Source organism: Ursus americanus, chromosome 21 (genome assembly GCF_024610735.1).
Source record: "Ursus americanus isolate L20-20 chromosome 21, mUrsAme1.1.p, whole genome shotgun sequence".
NCBI lineage: Eukaryota > Metazoa > Chordata > Mammalia > Carnivora > Ursidae > Ursus > Ursus americanus.
In genome coordinates this window covers 43,172,090-43,191,114 of record NC_142147.1, presented here as the reverse complement: position 1 = coordinate 43,191,114, position 19,025 = coordinate 43,172,090, and the positions used below count along the sequence as shown (strand labels likewise).

At 39.0% G+C, this 19,025-nt stretch overlaps 1 long non-coding RNA gene and 2 pseudogenes across 1 annotated transcript in view; 2 read left to right on the top strand and 1 right to left on the bottom strand.

Moving 5' to 3' along the window:
* The window catches only part of LOC148108258 (uncharacterized), a 40,384-nt gene that overhangs the window by 1,562 nt on the left and 19,797 nt on the right, over nucleotides 1-19,025 (top strand). The gene's annotated exons all lie outside the window — the stretch shown is intronic.
* Nucleotides 1,577-6,055, top strand: LOC148108259 (large ribosomal subunit protein uL6 pseudogene; annotated as a pseudogene).
* LOC123784828 (ubiquitin-ribosomal protein eL40 fusion protein pseudogene) lies at nucleotides 6,516-6,906 on the bottom strand (annotated as a pseudogene).

Genomic DNA, 19,025 nt, shown 5'->3' with positions numbered 1-19,025 from the left:
TTTCTTGCTGTGAGGATAGTAGTGATTACTTACAAGCTTTTTCCATTTTGGAGCAAAAAAGCAGAAGCCCTCCTGATTTTGTAATAGTAACTTCTGTGCAATATGCATACCTAAAAGCACATATAGCCTGAGTACTGCTGAATGGATTTTCCGAAACTGAACACATCCATTTATTTAACTAGTATCCAGATCAAGAAACAAGTCATTACCAGCCTCCCAAAGTACATCTTCATGCTCTCTTCTGTTTTCTTTCTCCTTCTCCAGGAATGATCACTATCCAAATTTCTAACAGCAAAGATTGGTTTAGCAATCTTTCTGTTTTATATCAGTGGAATTACACAGTATATACTCTTGCATCTGAATTCTCTTGCCCAACGTTATTTGTGTGATTCACTGATTGCATGTTGTTGCATGTAGTTCTAGGTTATTTACTGATGTAGGAAGTGTTGGGGTTTAGAGCTGATGACCAAGAAAGAATTCTTGAGATATCTTCAGTGTAAAAAGGTGGTTTTACTAAAGTATGGGGGCAAGACCCATGGGCAGAAAGAGCTGCACTGGGGTTATGAGGAGTGACTGATTATATACTTTCAAGTTGGAGGGGTTTACGGATAGCATAAGTCTCTAAGGAATTTTGGAAGCAGGGTTTCCAGAACCTTGTTAGGAAAAGCTCGTTTATTATTGTCTAATAAAACCTTAGTCATGAGACCCTTCAGATGTATATCAGTGGGCCATATGCTTGGGGGATGATTGCCAACATATATCTTGGGGGGTAGAGATAAAGGAAGTTTCCAAAGGAATTTTTATATGTTATGTAAGACTTACAGGATCTGGGGGGTTCGACTAAGATTGCCTTTTGCCCTTAGCAAAGTGTCAACATCGAGGCAGCTGAGCTCCTAGAGGAAGATCTCTCTACCTGTTTCAAGGTCTTGTCAATGGGCTATAGGCAGTAAGAAATTTGATTTTTTCTTTTGCCTTTGCTTCCCACATTATTTATTCATTTTTGTGTCAAAATGCTGCATTTATTTTTCCTTGTATAAACATGCCACACTTACTTTCCTATTTCTGTCAGATGAACAGAGAGACAGAGTGAGAGAGAAAACAAGGTAGGAATGAAAATTGGGTCACTCTGAATCCTGCAGACATTAAAAAGATAATGAAAGGATTTTGTACACAGTTTATACCAATACATTTGAAAATTTATATGAAACAGACAAATTCCTAGTAATAAACAATAAACCAACTTTGCTGGGGGATAATAGGCAATGTGAAGAGTCCTATAGCTGGTAATGAAATTGAATCCATTACTACAACCCTTTCCAATAGATAGTTCAGGCTCACATGACTTCATTCTACCAATGATTTAAGGAAAAAAGCCCACTTATACAAAGTTTCAAGAGAATTGATAAATGTTGGAACACACTGCAGTTTATTTTATGAAGTGAAGCAAACATGGATACTGAAACTTTATAAGGACATTCAAGAGAAAGGAAATTTATAGGTCACTCTCACTGATGAAAACAGATATTCAAAACAAAATAATAATAAATCCTGGAATATATGAAAAGGATAATATATCATGACTAAATTCGGAATATTGTCAGAGTGCAGGTAGGTTTAACATTTGAAAATCAGTGTAATTTAGCACATTAATGAAGTAGAATCATCATATATTCTCACATGAATAGATGGAGAAAAGACATTTCATAGAACTTATCCTTTGAGCAAAGACAAACAATAGGAACTTCCTCAGTCATATAAAGGTATGTATAAAACTCCTGGAGAAAACAGCCTTCTTAATGGTGAAAGCTTTCCACTGGCATCTAAGAATAAGACAAAGATACTTGCTCTCAAGCTTTCTATTTAATATTGTAATCGAGATTCTTACTAATTCAATAAGGCAAGAAAAAAAGGTGCAGTGACTTGAAAGAAAAGAGTTATTATTTACAGATATGAATGTGTTCATAGAAAATCCTAAAGAATATATAACTTATCAATTCTTTTTTTCCTCCATATTTTTTCATTATTTCCCCCGGGAGCCTTTAAGATATTTTGCCCCTAATCATTATCCCTGTCCCCATGAAATCTTAATATAACATACATATCTTTTTATGTACTATGCTGCTTTGAAGGGCCACAAACCAGAGCCGTCTTAAGATTTTTTTTTATCCTCCAAGAACCAATTTTCGCCCCTTTAGGAGTGTTGTCACACTGTTGGGAATGCATGAAATAATTAATAATTATCAGACGAGACTGCTTGATAGCCTTCTACAATTAAATAAGCAACTTTTCACCTGAGGGCAGGTCCCAGGCAGTGCCACATAAGACAGCTGAAAGTCAGCAGTTATAACTGGTGTGAAGAACTACAGGCTGTCCTTCAGCAGAACTATAATAGCAGGAAAATAGAGGGGAGGAAAAGGGAGAGAATTCCACAAAGGAGAAAGAGCAGGGGCAAATTCTTTGTATAAATTGTCCAAATCTCTGAATGACTCCTGAACTATGCATGTGTGGGGCTGAGTCTTTACAGCCCAGCTAATGCTAAAAGAAAATTCAGATTCTTAAAACAAGGACAGAGTTTGAGATCAAGTCCAACAAAGTTGTACAAACAAAAAATTCAACATCCTTCAGATGAATATAGCAAAATCCAGTCTTTAAAACACCATTTACAATGTCAAGGATATAATGCAAAATTGCTAGATAATGGAAGAAACAGAAAGATGTTGCCCATATTTAAAGGAAAAGGAAATTGGTGGAGACCAACCCCAACACGGCCCCGTTGCTAGAATTAGCAGATCAATGCTAAATCACAGAGTGTTTAAAAGCTTTTTAAAACACCCATTATACTTATGCTCAAGGATGTAAAATATGCTTATAATGAATGAACAGATAGGGTAGAAAGATAACGTATTAAAAAGAACTTAATGAATTTCTAGAGCTAAAAATAGCGTATTTGAAAAATATATCATTGGATGGGCTTGCCAGCAGATGGGCTTTGCTGGGAAAAGACAAAAGAAAGTCAGCAAACTTATGGATCAGTAGAAATTGTCTAAACTGAAGAACAGAGAAAAAAGATTTCCAAAAAATTAATATTCTCCTCAGTTACCTGTGGGATAATATAAAAATGTAAAAAATTTTAAAGTATTAATAGGTGAAATTTTATAGATCTGTACGAAAATTATTAAGAACTACCCTATGATCCAGCAATTGCCCTATTAGGTATTTACCCAAGGGATACAAAAATACTGATTTGAAGAAATACATGCATCCGATGTTTATAGCAGCCTTATCAACAATAGCCAAATTATAGAAAGAGCCCAAATGTCCATCAACTGATGAATGAATAAAGAAGATGTGGCTTACGTATATAGGGGCGCCTGGGTGGCTCAGTCAGTTGGGTGTCTGCCTTCGGCTAGGGTTGTGATCCTGGGGACCTGGGATCGAGCCCTGTGCCAGGCTCCCTGCTCAGGAGGGAGTCTGCATCTCCCTCTCCCTCTGCCCCTCCCCCATTCATGCTCGCTCTCTCTCTCTCTCTCTCTCTCTCTCTCTCAAATAAAATCTTTAAAAAAAGAAAATGTGGTTTACATCTGTGTGTGTATGTGTGTATAATGGAATATTATTCAGCCATAACAAATGAAGTCTTGCCATTTGCAATGACGCAGATGGAACTAGAGAGTATTATGCTAAGGGAAATAAGTAGTCAGAGAAAGACAAATACCATATCATTTCACTCATGTAGAATTTAAGAAACAAAACAGATGAACGTGGGGTGGGGGAAGGAGAGGCAAACCAGGAAACAGACTTTAACTATAGAAAACAAAGTGAAGGTTACTGAAAGGGAGGTGGGTGTTGGGATGGGTTAAATAGGTGCTGTGTATTAAGGAGGGCACTTGTGATGAGCAGTGGATGTTGTACGTGATGAATCACTAAATTCTACACCTGAAACGAATATTACACTGTATGTTAACTAACTGAAATTTAAATAAAATCTTGGGGAAAAAAGTCTCCTGCCTTTTGTTTCAGGAAATTTGAGCTACTCACACTGGACTCTCTTCCCTACTATGGTAGTTATTAATGAATAAAATCTTTCTTTACCACCTGTAAGTAGCATCCTGCTTTGACAAGACCTTTTCTCTGAACACTAGTTGTATCATTGTTATGAGTAAATGTAAATGAACACTAACAAACCAAACAAAATTGTACTGTTGTAATTTGGGTAAGGGTGTCCATTAAATTCAGTAATTATATGCATACAGAGATATGTGGTAATTGATATCTTGTATTTTAAGTCTAAGGGGACAAATGTAATTAAATGCATTACTTGAGAGGAGAATGAGAGTATTGAAAACCTTGTATTTTGGTAAGTATGACAAATTCCCGGAGCTGTGACTAAAAGAACCTACCAACTAATAAAGGCAAAAGTTGGAATAATAATAATTTTGAAAATCCAATATAAAGGAGAGACAAAACATGCAACACAAAGTGAAATATAAAATGGCATGTTTAAATCAAAATATTTCAGTAGCTACATTAAATGTAAATGGTATAAATGCTGCTGTTAGGAGACAGATGTGACAGGTGGATTTAAACGTTTTGCATACAGGATCTTTTCTGCCTTGTTCTGACACCAGCACAGTCCTAAGCACTGTCGGCTCCGGCACTGAGATTTCACACCTTGGGCAGCCCTCGGCCTTGCCCAGCAGAACATCACCCCTCCAGGACCTCCACTAAAGGCTCCTCAGGTAGGCAGGCGGCTGAGTCCCAGCGGAAAGCACGCGACCGCTAAGCCCTCTGGGAAGTGTAGTCCAGCTCTCCAAGAATAACGGGACCACCAGAGCTGGGTCGTCAGTCCCTCTTTGCCACAAGACTGACCCCGAGCAAAGAACTCCGACCCACCCTGAAGTGAAATGCTTCATAGGTTTCAGCAAGTTGCCTATTGAAGCTCAGAAGAACACATTCCATGAACTGTGAAGTTGCAGCAGCAGAGCCCTCTGGAAAATGTAGTCCAGGCTGAGTCCCAAAACAGTGGAACTGAGACGCTTTCTGCCACATCTATTGCGGGAATGAAGACCATTCTCAGAATCACACTGTCGCCATTCCAGAAATGTCAACATCACTCTGAAAGGATGCACTGTTATTGTGAAGGGCCCCAGGGGAACCCTGTGAAGTGACTTCAATCACATCAATGTAGAACTCAGTCTTCTTGGAAAGAAAAAGGAGAGGCTTGGAGTTGGCAAGTGGTGGGGATATAGAAAAGAACTGGCTATTGTTCCCACTGCCTGTGTTCAGAACATGATCAAGGCATTACACTGGGCTTCCCTTACAAGATGGGGTCTGTGTATGCTCACTTCCCCCATCAGCGTTCAGGAGAATGGTTCTTGTTGAAATTTCCTGGGTGAAAAATAAATCCACAGGGTTGGGATGAGGCCAGGTGTTGCTTGATCTGTATTTCAAGCCCAGAAAGATGAGTTAATTCTTGAAGGAAATGACATTTAACTTCTATCAAACTCAGCTGCTTGATTCAGCAAGCCACAACAGTTAAAAACAAGGATATCGGAATATTTTTGGATGGTATCTATGTTTCTGATAAAGGAACATTCAGCAGGCTGATGAGTAAGATCTGAGTTGTCCAGCTACAAAAACAGCAAGATGCCAGATGATTTTTCAGATGTATTTGTGATATTTTAAAGATGCAGTAAAAGCTGTATTGATTGAGGGGGCAGCAAAACTGACTTGGGGGGGTTGTGAAAAATCTCAGTGCCCAACCTGACCTAAATGGGGGTCACCCAGCTTGTGCCAGAGACTTTGAGGAGCACTCACCCATCCTAGGCTTGCACAGATGCATTATTTATTCTTGTAAAATAAATAAATAAAATCTTTAAAAAATAGGATTTTTAAAAGATTTTATTTATTTATTTGAAAGAGAGAGAACAAGCGGGGAGGAGAGGCAGAGGGAGAGGGAGAAGCAGACTCCCTGCTGAGCAGGGAACCTGATGTGGGGCTTGATCCCAGAACCCTGGGATCATGACCTGAGCCAAAGGCAGATGCTTAACCAACTGAGCCACCCAGGCATCCCTAAAGGAAAGATTTTTAACTGCAAATTCAATTTAATAGATATGGAGCTACTCAGATGATCATCTTCTTCCTTTTAAAAAACCATTTTATTAAAATATGATTGACATACAAAAAGCTGTGCATATTTGGGGTGCCTGGGTGGCTCAATTGGTTGAGCCTCCAACTCTTGATATCAGTTCAGGTCTTGATCTCATGGTCATGAATTCAAGCCCCATGTTGGGCTCAAAGCTGTACATATTTAATGTATGCAACTTGATCAGTTTATATGCAAGTATATACCTGTGAAGCCATCGTACCAGTCTATGCCATGAACATGTCCATCACTTCCAAAAGTTTCCCTTGCCTTCTTTATTTTATTTTGTACTGCTCCAGTCAATGAAAGAGAAATTTTATTGAGGCCCAAAGGCCTTGGGGCTCAGACAGGTCACCCTGCAGGCAAAGGAGGAGCTAGCGAAGGGGCCTTACTTGAGCTTCTTCTTGAGGGCATAGGCAGTTGCTGTGGCTGCACTTCTTGCGGCAGATGACAGTGCTGGGAGCATGCAAGAATAACACCTTTGTGGCGGATCATCTTGTTGCAGTTGTATTTCTGGGTGAGCTGGTGGAGGGAAGGCTCAATGATGCCACCCTGCAGGTAAAGCACCAAGTGCAGAGTGGACTGTTTCTGGATATTGTAGTCTGAGAGAGTGCAGCTATCTTCCAGCCGTTTGCTGGCAAAAATCAGATATTGCTGGTCAGGTGGGGTGCTGCCCTCCTTCACTTGCATTTGGCTTTGACATTCTTACTGGTGTCATTGGGCTTGACCTCACCGGTGATGGTCACAAAGATCTGCATCTCTTCCAGACCACCACCACTGATCCGCTTGGCCACCTTGATCTGCCCTCTTGGTGGTGATGATGATGATGATGTGTGTGATAAGAGCACTTAACATAAGATCTACATTCTTGGCAAATTTTTAAGTATACAATAAAATATTGTTAACTACAGGCACTATGCCATACAGTAGATCTCTAGGACTGATTGACTGACTTTGTGTAATTGAAATTTTGTATCCTTTGACTAATTACTTCCCATTTCCCTATCCCCCAAGCCCCTGGCAACCACCATTCTACTCTCTGCTGCTAAGTCTACTTTAGATTCCTCGCATAAGTGGTATCATGAAGTATATGTCCTGTGTATACCTTATTCACTTAGCATAATTCCTTCGGGCTTATCCATGGGCCATCTGTTGAAGGCTCCCTGCTGGTTGTTGAGAGCCCCTGGCCCTGTGTTCCTAGTTGGCCCCTTGGTGATCTAGCCATGCCAGTTTCTTCTGTTTTGTGTGAGGTGTGACAGACAGAAGGAGACCTCTCAAGTAGCACCCTGAAAGGCTGGGCCAGTTGGACATTCATTTAATTTTTTGTTTACCCCATGGAGAACTCGTAGACCAAGAGTATTTCTCTTGGTTCTGTGCTGTGCCAATTTGGGGAAGTAGTGATGTGTATAAAATTAAATTGTTCTCCTTACCCTTTTCAGTACACCTGTGCCTCCCAGACGTCCCTTATTACCAGTAATGCTAATTTTGTTCAGTTGGTTATGGTAGTGTTCTCCAGGCTTCTGCACTATAAAGCCACTAGTTTACCATGCAATCATTAAGTAGCTTGTTGTGAAGACTGTATCTGTCCTCTTTCTCATGATAGCTTCCCCTATATTTTAGCTTCCATCAATGATTGCTGCATGCAGCAATTATCACTCTTGTATTTGCCAAATGGTGATTTGCTGTTTCCATCTTCTGATGAACAATTTGATCTGAATTTGCTTAGGTTAAACCAACTCTAAATAAAAAATTTGCTCATTCATTCATTCATTCATTCATTATAATTGAAGAATAGTTGACACTATATTCATTTTTAATATCCTTTGTCTTTGACCAGGACTTGCTATTTCTAAGCCAGGAGTGATTTCCCTTTTGGAACAAGGGAAAGAATCCTGGATGGGTGGAAAAGCAGGAGGGTGTCCAAGTGAGCATGTTGGGAGCAATAGGAATGCATTGCAAAGAACCCAAAACTAATCAGAGTAGTGGTATCTTTCCTTTGAGATACTGTATGAAAAGTTTTCCTCGAAGGCCCAAGGTAAAATTTGACAAATTTTGTGGGGGTGGGGCAGAGGGAGAGGGAGAGAGAAAATCTTAAGCAGGCTCCATGCCCAGTGCAGAGCCTGAGGGGGTCTATCTCAGGACCCTGAAATCATGACCTGAGCAGAAATCCAGTCGGATGCCTAACCAACTGAGCCAACCAGGAGTCCCTTGACAAATCTTGATGTATGTGTATATTTGTGAAACTTTTACCATAATCAAGATTATAAACATATCAATCACTCCCATTGTTTCTGATTTAAAGGAGAAAGCCTTCAGTATTTCACTATTGAATATGTTATTTATGTATTTTCAGTGCCCTTTATTTGAGAAAGTTAGTTCCTCTCTACTCTTAGCTAGGTAAGAATTTTTATGAGGACTGTTTTGATTTTGTCTAAGTATATTATGCCTTTATTCAAGTGATCTTATCATTTTGCTTTTTAATCTGTTAATGTGTTGAATTACATTAATTGATATTCAATTGTTAATCCAACTTGTATTCATGGGATGAACTCTGGGTTATGCTGCATTATTAATTTTATAAATATTATTGGATTCTATTTGTTAGTACTTGAAAAGAATTTTTACACTAGTGTTCATGAGGGAAATGTATAGTTTTCTAATGCCTTTTTCCTGGTTTTAGTAGCAGGGTTAATGTTGTGTTCCTGCATGAGTTGGGAGCTAATTCTAAAAGATTTTGTATGGTATTGGTATTATTTCTTGGTAGAATTTATCCATAAAATCATTTGGGCCATGTTTGTTACGGCAATACTTACAATTGTTAGGGCAATACTTTTACTATAAATTCAATTTCTGTGGTATATATACAGCCATTCATATTACATATTTTTTTAAGGAATCTTCATTAGTCTCTGTCTTTCAAGGAATGTATCCATATCATCTAGCTTGTATGAAAATGTTCATAATAGTTTCTTTAATTATTTACTCATGTATTCTTTATTACTTAATTTGTATAGCATTTATAATTAGAAACCCTCTGTTATTCCTGTTATTTGTGTTTTTCTTCTTTATTTTTTCTTGGTCATTTTTGTTAAGAGTTTATCAGGCTTGCTGATATTTTCAACTTTGCTTTTGGCTATGTTGATTTTTTCTATTATTTGTCAGTTTTCTAATTCATTAACTTCTGTTTTTATCCTAATTATTTTCTTTCCTTCCAGTAACTGTGGGTTTATTTTGCTCTTCTTTTCCTATAATCTTGCAGTACAACCTTAGGTTGTTGACTTTATGCTTTTCCTTTTTTGTGATATAAACGTATAGATTTCCCTCTAAATACTATCTTAGCTACATAACATACATTTTTATATGCTACATTTTCATTATTGTTGATTCCTATATATTTTCTAATTTCTTGTGTGTAGTATTTATTTTACAAATGCTGGGAGTTTCTTTAGATATTTTAATGATTTCAAATTTAATTCCACTGTGGCCAAAGAGCATATTCTGTATGGTTTCAATCCTTCTTAGTGTTTTCAATGAATGGTGTTGGGAAAACTGGACTGCCATGTACAAAAAAATGAAACTGGACTACTTTCTTAAAATATAATTCTAAAACTCACATGGAAACAGTCTCCAAATAACTGGAGAATAAAGAATAAAACTGGAGGCATTACACTTCCTGATTTCAAAATATATGTCAAAGCCTTAGTAATTAAAACAGTATGGTCTGGTAAAAAGACAGACATATAGACAGACTATAGACCAATGGATCAGAACAGTGAGCCTAGAACTAAATCCACATATATAAGTTCAATTCATCTTCAACAAGGATGGTAAGAATACACAATGGGGAAAGGATAGTCCTAACAAATTATGTTAGAAAAACTGGATATTCACATACATAGGAATGAAATTGGACCTCTGTATTACAGTATACACAAAAATCAACCCAAAATGGATTTAAAACTTAAATGTAAGTTCTGAAACTCTGAAACTCCTACAAATCATAGAGGAAAAGCTTCACAGCATGGATACAACACCAAAAGCATAGGCAACAAAAGCAAAAACAGACCAGTGAGACTGCATCAAATTAAAAAGTTTCTGACAGCAAAGCAAATAATCAATAGAGTGAAAAAAATATTTGTAAACCATATCAGATAAGGAGTTAATTTCTAAAAAAAAAAAAAAATAGAAGGAACTCCTACAACTCAATAGCAAAACAAAGAAATAAAACCCATTGCATACCTCTATTTAAAAATGGGCTAAAGATTTGAATAGACATTTCTGCAAAGAAGACATAAAAATGGCCAGCAGGTATATGAAATCTATGCCAGCAATCTGTGAGGGTTCTGGTTTTTCCACAACCTCATCAACACTTACTATTTTCCTTTTTTAAAAAATGGCTGTCCTAATGAGTACAAAGGTGGTGTTTCACTGTGGCTTTGATTTGCATCTCTCTAATGATGTTGGACATTTTTCCATGGGCTATTGGCCATTTATATATCTTCTTTGGAGAAATGTCTTCAAATTCTTTCCTTGGTTTTAGATTGGGTTATTTGTCTTTTTATTGTTGAGTTTTAAGTGTTCTTTATATATTCTGGACATTATACTCCTATCAGAGAGAGGATTTGAAAATATTGTTCCCATTCTTGGGTTCTTTATAATGTCCTTAGACTCAAAAAAGTATTTAATTTTGATGAAGTCCAGTTTACCTACTTTGTTTGCTTGTGCTTTAGACATCATCTAAAAAAATGTTGCTTAATCCAAGGTTACAAGGATTTACATTTCTCTGTTCTAAGCATAGTTGTGGTTTTCATCACATACAACTAATTTTCCTTCCAGTGCCCTCCTAGTCCCTCAAAACTGATAGCCTCAGACATGTTCTTCAACTTCACTGAGTTGTCCGGTGGACCAGGAAAGATTCCTTGGATCAAGACCATACAATTCCTTGTACCAGGCCTCTGGCAGGAGGATATTTGTTGAACTTCTACCATCCATCCTCTCTCTCAGATATCTCTTAGGTTCTAGACTCACACTTGCTGGCTTCAGTTCCCATCTATACCTTTTACTGAGCTCCATGACTTTGAGTGAACCACTGACCTCTCTAGGTCTGTGCTGCTCACAGTGCCATCTGAGTACCACCAGTCTCACCGCCACCTGGGAACCTGTGAGAAATTCAGATTCTTAGTCCCCAGTCCACATTTCCTGAATCAGAAACTGGTGGTGGGGCTCAGAAATCTATGTATTAAAAAATCATCCAGATAAGTGTGATATGAGTAGTGAGGCCTAATATCAGCTTGCTTAGCTATACTTATTTAAAAACATATCCTAGAGAACCCCAGAATAATATTGTTCTTTCTGTGTGCATCCTCTTTATGCCTCTTCAGTTTAAGCATCTTGGGGAGCTCCCTTTGCTCTCAGCATTCACTGTGCAATTTCTGTGTTTCAAGTTTAATAATTCTAGGCACTTCTGCTGATGAGGGAATTCTCAATAGGATAAGAAACAGAAAATGTCCTTTATTCTCTGTAGCTTCCAAAACAACATATGATTGTCATGAAACCATCCATTTCCATATTATGCCAACAAAACAGTGTCGGGGGCATCGGGCTATGGGAGGTTGCTGCTGTTTTCTGGTGTGTATTACCCTTAACCTCTGAACTGCTTCTGACCCTTACCTTCTGCCTTCCCTGCGTCAGGAATGATGGGTCAATTTATAACTGCATTCTCTCCAGGGTGTGAATACTTGTGACTCTCCTTTGTAAAGCAGGTAGGATGACATTAGAACCTCCCTCTTTTGCACCCACATGAGGTAAAATAAGTTAAAATGATTCTGCTTAGTTTGTGTATAAGGCAGGTAGAGGAGTTCTTGATCATTAAGATTAGCTGATAGCACTGGGGATCAGCAGGGCTAGAAGAAGACTGTCACTATGGAGTGTAGTCATTCTGTGGAAGGCCTGACGCGTAGACTGTCAGGAAGGAGAGATAAGCCTCCCAGGCCTCAGCTAGCTGCTCTAATTTAAAGCTGTCTCTCCTGTGTTTTTTTTTAACATTTTATTTATTTGCAAGAGAGGGAGAGAGAGAGAGAGAGCATGAGCGGGGGTAGGGGGAGGTCAGAGGGAGAAGCAGACTCCCCGCTGAGTGGGAAGCCGGACATGGGGCTTGATCCTGGGACACCGAGATCATGACCTGAGCCAAAGGCAGATGCTTAACCGATTGAGCCACCCAGGTGTCCTGCCTCTGCTGTTTTTGTTTTTGTTTTTAAGATTTTATTTATTTTTGTGTGTGAGAGAGAGAGAGTGCACGTGCACAAGCAGGAACAGGGGGAGGAGTAGAGAGAGCAGCAGACTCCCTGCTGAGCAGGGAGCCTGATGCAGGACTTGATCCCAGGACTCTGGGATCATGACCTGAACCAAAGGCAGATGATGCTTAACCGACTGAGCCACCCAGGTCCCTTCTCTGCTGATTCTGAATGATACTTCAGAAGAATAAAAGTGATTCTGTGGACTCTCCAGCTGGGCCAAGAAGATCATTTATTCTGCAGTTGGAATGAGGATCTCTCCCAATGGGAACTGAGAGATACGAAATGAGAAATACAGGGGTTTCCTGACCTAAGGGCAATACCAACCATTCTGAGGCTAAAACTGTACAGTCAGAAATATTGTCTACCACCTGATGGTTAGAGTTAGCCCCACAGATTTCAAAGAAAAGAAGTGTTCTTTGGAGGGTGCTATGGACTGAACTGTGTCGCTCTAAAATTCCTATGTTGTAGCCTTAACCTGCAATGTGACTGTATTTGGCCATAGGGATTTTAGGAGGCCATTATAGTTAAATGAGGTCATAAGAATGGAGTTCTAATCCAATAGGATTGGTAGGTAGCCTTATAAGAAGAGGAAGAGGCAAGATCATCACTCTTTCTCCATGTACATGCACCAAAGAAACACCATGTAAGGACACAAGGAGAAGGAAGCCAGGCAGGAAGTGAGCCCTCATCAGATGGGATCAAAGCTGTCACCTTAATTTTGGACCTTCCAGGCTCTCAGAACTGTGAGAAAATAAATTTCTGTTGTTTAAGCCACCCACCCAGTCTATGGTATTTTGTCATGGCAGACTGAGCTAAGACAGAAGGGACTTTGTTTTTGTTTGTTTGTTTTGTTTTTTAAAGATTTTATTTATTTATTTGACGGAGATAGAGACAGCATTGAGAGAGGGAACATAAGCGGGGGGAGTGGGAGAGGAAGAAGCAGGCTACCAGCAGAGCAGGGAGCCCGACGCAGGGCTCGATCCCAGGACCCTGGGATCACGCCCTGAGCCGAAGGCAGACCCTTAACGACTGAGCCGCCCAGGTGCCCCTGGGACTTTCATTAGATAGGACCCCTTGGAGCTACTTTTTCCATTGGCATCATGGGTCATTAAGTGCTGACATGAAGCTTAGACAGGGAAAGACACACAGGTGAAAATAAATGAATAAATAATTGAACACCATATAAAGATTGAAGTGTTAATCAGTTATGGTAGGATAGTTATAATATTAAAATAATGATGTTAATGATGTATTATTTCTATGGGGTGCAGTGGGGGTATAGGAATAACCAGCCTATTCAGACAGAAGTATTACAACCATGTTATAGTAAAAACCAGAGTGTGTGTGTATGTGTGTGTGTGTGTGTGTGTGTGTATAGATATAATATATATATATTATATATATGCATATATAATAATTGAGACTGTAAGTGATTATACTAATGATGACTTTTGAGGGGCAGCATTGCATGGGGATTAATATAATAGATCTTTTAGCCAACTGGCCTCAATTTGTGGGGTTTTTTTTTTTTTATGATGTTCAGTTAGCCACTGTATAGTATAGATTCTGATGTAGTGTTCAGTGATTCTTAGTTGCATATAACACCTAGTGCTCATCACAACACATGCCCTCCTTAATACCCATCACCCTGTTACCCCATCCTCCCACCCACTTTCCTCTGAAACCCTCAATTTGTTTCCTAGGGTCCATAGTCTCTCATGGTTCATCTCCCTCTATGATTTCTCCCCCTTCAGATTTCTCTCCCTTCCCCTATGGTCCTCCATGCTATTGCTTATGTTCCACATATGAGTGAAACCATATGATAATTGTCTTTCTCTGCTTGACTTACTTCACTTAGCATAATCCCCTCCAGTTCCATCCATGTCGATGCAAATGGTGGGATTCATCCTTTCTGATGGCTGAATAATATTCCATTGTATATATGTACCACATCTTCTTTATCCATTCATCTGTTGAAGGGCATCTTGACTCCTTCCACAGTTTGACTAGCCTGACTTTGAATCCCCCTGTGCTATTTACTAGCTTTTTACGTTGGGCAAGTTCCTTTACTTCTTTATGACACACATTCTTCATCTGTGAAATGGGAATAATAATGAGCCCATCTTAAGCATTGTTGTGTGGATTGACTTATTATAAATTTAAAGTGCCTAGAACAGGGACTGGTGCACTCAGACACTTAATAAAATTTGCTGCCATCATCATCCTCATCATCAATCACTATTAGTACTGTGTACGGGGTTCTGTCATTTAAGCCTTGTAATATGTGGACTATTTCCCTCTGGTTTACAAGATTGTTATGATTCCTAATAGTGTTATCAGTTGCAATGATAATATTAACATAAATGCAAACAATCACAATGTTTCCATGGTAGCTAGTCTCCAAGATTTCCCTTAATGAATCTTGCTTCCTGTATTCAAACCTCTTCCACAATGAATGGATTGACCAATATAACAAATTCAGCCACCATATTTGTGAATACACTCAAGAGCCCTAAATGGGGCCTATGTGGTGAGGAGCTAAGGCCTGCCAATAGTCATGTGAGCTGGCTTGGAATCAGATCCCACAAGCCTCAATCAGCTTTCAGATGACTGCAACTCTGGCCAACATCCTGACTGTAACCTCATGACAGTTCCTAAGCTGAACCACCTAGCTAAGCTATTCCCAGCTTTTTGGCCCTCAGAAACTGAGAGAATAAATGTTGATTGTTTTGTTTTGTTTTTAAAGGTTTTATTTATTTATTTTAAAGAGAGAGAGAACACGAGCGGGAGGAGTGGCAGACAGAGGGAGTGGGAGAAGCAGACTCCCCTCTGAGTAGGGAGCCTGACACGGGACTCGATCTCAGGACCCTGGGATCATGACCTGAACCAAAGGCAGGTGCTTAACCGACTGAGCCACCCAGGCACCCCATGTTTATTGTTGTTTTAAGCCATTAAGATTCTTTTTTTTTTTTTTTAAGATTTTATTTATTTAAGAGAGAGAGCACAAGAGAGCAAACACAAGCAGGGGGAAGGACTGAGGGAGAGGGAGAGAGAGAAGCAGACTCCCCACTGAGCAGGAAGCCCAATGTGGAGCTTGATCCCAGGACCCTGAGATCATGACCTGAGCTGAAGGCAGACGCTTAACTGACTGAGCCACCCAGGTGCCCTTAAGTCATTACATTTTTGGTAGCTTGTTACATAGCAATAAATACTGTAGTCAGCAATGCATTATAAACGTGCCATTTTCCGGAATGTAATGGAACACACCATGGGTTCTCAGAATTGACATTAATTATGGTCGTATCTTTTTGAGTAATCTCTCCACCCAACATGGACCTGGAACTCATGACCTTGAGATCAAGAGTTGTATACTCTACCAACTGAGCCAGCCAGGCACCCCAAATATAGTCATAACCTTAATGTAATTCAAATGATTGTAATAAAGTAGTGCTTACATTGTCCTGTTTCACAGATGGAAACAGAACACCAGTTTTTGTTTTAGTAGGATGCCCATTATAATAAATATTAAAATAGTACAATCATAATATCATTAAAGGAGTAATCTAATTGAGCTCGTTTCACAGAGGGGGAAAAAACTTCACCTCTAGAGGTGGCACTATCATTGTGTTAATATAGTGCAAACACCACTGACCTGAAGGTGGCAGAAAGCAGAAGGGAATACAGGATTTCTTAGCATCAGTTTGTGTTATTCACAATATCTTAATAATTACAGGCAAAGTATAAATAATGAGAGAAATTTTGATATAAATTAATTATACTTCAATAACAGAATCAATGTAATTATGGAATTAAGTAAAATGGTTAGTAATTGGTATGGTATTGTGTATGGTAAGGTATGATGTATGGCATGGGAAGTGGGGTGGGGTGTGGTAGGGTATAATATAGATAATAGTCACACCAGCACCAGTACCCCCAATTGATGGCTGAGAGTGGAGGGCTCAGCCTATTCTGCTCTTAGGGCAAGTGCCCATGACAATCATGGCTTTAACCTGACCTTGCCACAGGGTCAACACCTGCCACGTTGTGTCATATTTATCATCCAGCAAGGTGCCTGAGGCTGGGAAGCCTCAGCCCTGCCACCTTCCTCTTGTCCCCATGGTTTCATATCCTCTGGTGGTTCTTCTGGTCCTGGAGGAGGCAGGGCAGACCACATGGGATGATGGGATAAAGAACTGTTGGGGTGGATGCTAACAGGATGGCCCTGCCTGTTGGTACCCTGCTATTGTCCCTCTTCACTCTACATGGCCTGCCTATTGCAACCAGGAGTCTGAGTAAAGAGACATAGCATTGACCTTGTGGACGCTGGGGAAGATGCAGGTCAGATACACTGGGGAGGGGGAAGGATGGGGTGGTTGAGGTTGGATGAGGAAGGGTTAGGGCTTAGATGTGCTGAGGTGTGGGAAGGGGCATTAAATCTTGAATTAGAGGACATGTAACCAACCTACCCTCCCTCCCTCAAACCCACCCCCCATGCATTTAGCTCATTCGGTGTGGGGCACTTGGTCACCCTTGATGCTATTACTATCATTCATTCTTCCGTTTAACAAACTTACACAGAGGGGCGCCTGGGTGGCTAAGTCAGTTGAGCATCTGACTCTTGGTTTCAGCTCAGGGTATGGTGGATCAAGGGATTGCCCCAACTCAGGCTCCATGCTCAGCAGGGAGTCTGCTTGAAGAGTCTTGCCCTTTGCCCCTCCCCCGACTCCAGCAAGTTCTCTCTCTCTTGCAAATGAATGTATAAATCTTAAAAAAAAAAAAAAACTTATACAGAGTGTCTATTTTGTGCTAGTGCTGTGTGCCTTGGACACAGTAGGAACAATACAAAGTCTGGGCATCATGAGGTTGACAGTTCAGTGGGGAGGCGTGAATGATAAACCAAAAACAGAAACATTTAATATCAGGTCAGATGGTGGTACTTGCAACACAAATATAGTACAAAACACAAAATGATCATAAAAAGTGTTACTTCACATACAATGGTTGAGGGATGGTAGCAGAGGATTCTCCAAAGAATGGAAAAGACACCAAGCTGCATGAGCACTGGGGAATCAGAATACTCTCAGAGAACACAGCTGGGCAAAGTGGAGCAAGCTTCCTTGATGTTAAGAACAGCCAGTGTTGAGCTGTTGACATATAATAAAAATGTTGACCAGCTACAACTGCAGGCTCTCCAGACCATATGCTCCCTTTTATTATAGTTATAACTTTACACTATAAACATTAAATGTAAACATGTCAAAATATAAATAACTGAAGTGTTATGTGGAAGTTTGATATATTATAAAAATTACATAATTCAATAATTGTACAATACATACTATATATCATAAAATAAACATTTTATTATAAGGAATATACAATAAATATTATAATGTGCTATATATTGCAAATATACATAATAGTATGTAATGATATGCACATATAAAATTATACAAACCTATTTATATTTATAATCTAATATCTAATCTTTTATCAAATATAATTTAAATTATCACATGGTAAAACAATACTTTTGAGATTCATCCACGTTGTAGCTGGTGTCAATAAATCATTCCTTTTTATGGGTGAGTAGTATCCCCTTGTATAGATATCCTACAATTTGTTGAATTATTCACCCACTGATGACATTTGAGTTGTTTCCAGTTTTTTTGGCAACTGAATATAGTTTCTGTGAACATTCGAGTCCATATATAATTTTTCATTTCTATAGCTTAAATACCAAGGAGTGAGATTGCTGCATTATAGGGTTAGTATATGGTTAATTTTATAAGAACTTGCCAAATTTTGGCTCAGGGTGGATAAACCACTTTACCTTTCCAACAGCAATGCATGAATGTTTCCATTGCTTTGCATCCTTGACAACTTTTGGTACTAGTTTTAAAAAATTCTTAAAGCCATTCTAATAAGTGTAGTGGTATCTCAGCATGGTGTTAATTTGCATTTTCCTGACTAATGATGTTGAGCATCCTTTCATCAGCTTATTTTCCATCCAGCCATGTGGATGAATCTCAAATACATCATAAAATGAGATGTCCCACTCAAACGTAGATACATACATATGTACATACATACATAGGGATACACATATATTTCTATAACATTGTGGAAAAAAGCAAAAATATAAAGACAAGAAACAGATCAAATTAGTGACTGCAAAAGGGTGGAAATAGGGAAACTGCCTAAAAATGGATAGGAAGGAATTTTGGGGAGTGAAGGAAACGTTCTCTGTCTTGATTATGGTGTTGATTACATATTGTATGCATTTGTCAAAACTCAGAGTTGCATACTAAAAAGGGTGAATATTATCTTATATAAATACCTCAATATACCTGACTTTAAAAATATCTCAGTACTACAGTATCATAATACATGTAAAAGAGAAATAATTAAAAGTAACTCACAATAAAATGTTTCCCTCTGTGAGGTTTGGGCCCAGCCATGCAGATGTTGGTCAGATGTTTCTGTCAATTTATAACTAGTAATGTTATTAACAGTAACAGGATACCCTCATTGGCCTCCACTAGCCCTGCTCCCTTAATAAACCCTGACTTATAGTCACTTCATTC